Raw genomic sequence first — 4,223 nt, forward strand, 5'->3', positions numbered from 1 at the left:
TTAAATATTTTACAATATGGTTGTATCATTTGTTTGACTATTTGTCCTTTGCTAATGGATGTTTAACTTGTCTACAAGTTTATTTTATTTTATGAGGTGCTGAGGATCGAACCCAGCACCCTGTGCATGCCAGGCGAGCGCGCTACCTACCACTTGAGCCACATCCCCAGCCCAGTTTTTTTTTTTTTGTGCAACTTCAAACCTTACAGGTATGCATGTAACCATTACATACTGAAGTAAAATTAAAAACAATAGCCACCAGCATGACACGGAACCTAACCAACCATTTTGTAGCTTACCTAGAATACATGCCAGCTATAAACAAATAGTATGGTCAGTCATATTCAGTTTAAGCATGTCCTTTTATATGTTTGTGTCTTTATGTCTAAGGGACATTGTCAGGATTGGAAAATGGTATAAAGGTAGATGTACTTTAAATTTTAATTAATATTGTCAGATGGCTTTCCAAAAAGGTTAGAATAATTAATACTTAATTATTTCTATGATTTTTGCAAAATAGTGATTTTTCTATTATTCTGTCTACATTTGCTGGAAGAATTTACCTTTCTTTATACCTAACTTTCACTGGTATGAATTTAAGATATTTTATTTAGTGAATCATAATCTACTACTACCATCATATATACTGATGCTCAAATTCAGATTTTGGCCAGTAGGAGCCCTTTTGAATTGGTGCCTGTGTCCTTTTAGTGGGAAATGTTTAGAAAACAAGACCTGAGCTCTGTTTACTTATTTAATAATTTAATTGAGCATTAATCTTAGTGGGTATTAAACCCAGTTGTTGGAAGTCTGAAAAGGAACACTAAAAGAAACTTATTTTTCAGTTATCTCACCACAAGTTATCTTGCCAAAGGTCAGCATTTCTCAGTATAGAGAGAACTGAAAAACTGTTGCAATTCTCTATTTTAACGTTTCAATTTCATATATATAATTTGAAATTATATATGTGTATATATCATATATAAAAATTATGAGTTCATACTGATACTTTTAATCCCAATCTGATGCTGCAGGGTTCTTTCTTGACTTCCCCAATCCATATTTGTATCTTCTCCTAGTGGGAACCCCTCTTCCTATCAATATCAAATATTTCTCATTTGCTCAGCCCTACAATACTCACAAAATGGTTTTCCCTTTGTACAGTTTCGTTTAAAAGGATTCTGCTTTGATTATAAAAAATTTGTCTCCACTAGTCTTCAAAAATTTAATCTTCATTGTATTTCTTAGATGTTGTCTCCTACATACATATATATTTTTCCTTTTATAATTTTTTTCTATTTTTGATTTCCTTCTGGGATGATCTATATTTTTAAAAATCTCTAACACATTCTGCCCTATAGATTTCACTACTTATCTCATCTTTTTTTCATAATGACATTTTCATCTGGTTATTTAAAAAATCATATTGCTAATTATCCAAAGGTTTTTTACTGTACTTCAATTGTAAAGTTGTTTCTTTTCTGTTAATTTTTTCTATTAAGATATTTTAATTCTCAGATGTCCTGTTATATGCAATATTCCCCAAGATGTTTGACTACTCTAACTGGTAATATGTATTGGGAAAGGGTAGATGTCCAGATCCTCAGCACCAGTGAACTTTATTTAATAGAGGTGGGAGGTGAATCCTACAGCAGGTAACCTCAGACATCTCACATCTGGTCATCCACCCCTTAAAAAAAATTTCCCCACCTAGCCATTCCTGAACTTTACTTTTGAATTCTCAAATAGAGAAACAACGTTGGTCAGTCCTGGGGATTTAAGGGGAAGGGAAGAGGAGCAGCTACCTGAGCTTTCTTTCCTAGTCTATTGGCCCCAAAATGTGTTGTCCTGCCCAGACTTTATCCCTGTGAACATACAGGCTCTTGTGTCCAGTTTCTGTAGGGAGATGGCAAGCAGTCATGAACCCAAGGGAAAGGAGGAGAGGCCTGGTTAGAACACATCTCCTGGAAGCCTCCACAGCCACACCAGCCTCCGTCATATTCCACATGCCACACTCCCCCTCCCTCTCCCTGTCTTGTTCCTGACACAGGACTTGTATTCAGCTTTCCCAGGTTCACGGCGATGCAGGCGATGCAAGCGGAGGGTTTGTTGTGGATAGCCTTTATTATGCTGAGTTATAATCCTTCTATACCTAATTTGATCAGGGCTCTTATCATGAAGGGACATTGAATCTTATTTTTTGCATCGACTGAGATAACATGGCTTTTATTCTTCCTTTTGTTGACGTGATATATTGCTTATTGGCTTGCACATGTACACCATCCTTGCACCCTTGGGATACTTGATCAGGGGAAATAATCTTTTTGATGTGCTGTTAAATCCTGTTTGCTAGTATTCTGTTGAGGTTGTCTGCACCTTGTTCATCAGGGATATTGGTCTATACAGCTTTCTTCTTGTTGTGTCCTTGTTTTTTGTTGAAAACAGGATAATGCTGGCCTCCTAGAGTTTGGAAATGTTTCCTCCCTTTCAATCATATGGAAAAATCTGAGAACTGGTTATAGTTCTTTTTTAAAAGTTTGTCAAAATTCAGTCATAAAGCCATCCAGTCCTGAGGTTTCTTTGTTGGGAGACTTTTCAGTACTGATTCAATCTCATTATTTGTTATTGGCCTATTCAGGTTTTTTATGTCCTCATTTTTTTTTTTTAATTTTGGGAGGTGCGGTAGACTTTATTGGTGGTGAAAGTAGGGCTCCTTAAACCTCCCCCCTTCTCCAGGGTGTCTGGGATGGAAATCGGGACGAGGGGAGATTCTTGCTGAGGGACTGAGTTAGGAGCAGGGGACTCCCCACAGCTGAGGGCCTCTTTCTTCTCTGTGTTCTTGCTGGGGCAGGTGGTCCAGGGGCTCTTACTCCTTGGAGGCCATGTGGACCATAAGGTCCACCACCCTGTTGCTGTAGACAAATTCATGGTCATACCAGGAAATGAGCTTGACACAGTGATCACTGAGGGCAATGCCAGCCTCAGCATTGAAGGTGGCAGAGTGGATATCACTGTTAAAGTCATAGGAGACAACCCGGTCCTTGAGGGGGCCTCTAATGCCCGCTTTACCCCCTTCCTGATGTCATCAAATCTTGCAGCTTTCTCCAGGCAACAGGTCAGATCCACAACTGACACCTTGGGGTAGGCACACGAAAAGCCATGCCAGTGAGCTTCCCGTTCAGTTCAGGGATGACCTTGCCCACAGCCTTAGCAGCACCAGTGGATGCAAAGAAGATATTCTGGGCAGCTCCACCACCATCATGCCAGAGTTTCCCAGAGGGGCCATCTACAGTCTTCTGATTAGTAGTGATGACATGTACTGTGGTCTTGAGTCCTTCCACAATGCTGGAGTTGTCATGGATGACCTTGGCCGGGAGATTACGCAGTTGGTGGGTGCTATAGGAGGCATTGCTGATGATCTTGGGGGAGTTGTCATACATCTCATGATTCACGGTCATCACAAACATGGGGGCATCAGCAGAAGAGGCAGAGATGACCCTTTTAGCACCACCCTTCGAATGAGTCCCGGCTTTCCCCATGCTAGTGAAGACACCAGTGGACTCCCCAACAGGTTCAGCACCAGCATTCACCCCATTTGATGTCAGCAGGATCTTGCTCCTGGAGATGGACTTTCCATTGATAACAAGCTTCCGGTATTCAGCCTTGACTGTGCCATTGAATTTACCTTGGGTGGAAACACACTGGAACACACAGACCATGTAGTTGAGGTCAATGAAGGGGTCACAGATAGCAACAATATCCACTTCGCCAGACTTGAAAGCAGCCCTGGTGACCAGGCACCCAATGTGGCCAAATACTTCACTCTGACCTTCACCATCGTGTCTTAGGGACGGCGTGGCTGGCACCGCAAGAGACAAGAGGATGTGCACAAGAGGAGAAGATGTGGCTGTCTGTGAACCAGAAGAAGCAGAGTCCTCAGATTTATTTTGATAGGTTATGTGTGTCTAGAAATTTGTCCATTTCTTCTAGATTAGATTTATAAATGTTAGCATATCGTATTTATTTTTATCAGAATCTCATAATGATCCTTTGTATTTCTGTGCTAATGTCTTCTTTTGCTTAATGTCTAATTTTATTTGGGTCTTATTTTTTTCTTGGTTAGTTTAGCTAAAGGTTTGTTGCTTTTGTTCGCCTTCTTAAAATATGAACTCTTCATTTTATTGATCTTTTGTATTGCCCTTTTAGTCTCTTTTGCATTTATT

At 40.0% G+C, this 4,223-nt stretch overlaps 1 pseudogene; it reads right to left on the reverse strand.

Moving 5' to 3' along the window:
• Positions 1-2,837: 2,837 nt before the first annotated feature.
• On the reverse strand, positions 2,838-3,734 carry LOC124079953 (glyceraldehyde-3-phosphate dehydrogenase-like; annotated as a pseudogene).
• Between the last annotated feature and the right edge of the window lie 489 nt (positions 3,735-4,223).

Source organism: Marmota monax, unplaced genomic scaffold, assembly GCF_021218885.2.
Source record: "Marmota monax isolate L192 unplaced genomic scaffold, Marmota_monax_Labrador192_F-V1.1 WCK01_AAM20220418_F8-fsc00320, whole genome shotgun sequence".
Lineage (NCBI taxonomy): Eukaryota > Metazoa > Chordata > Mammalia > Rodentia > Sciuridae > Marmota > Marmota monax.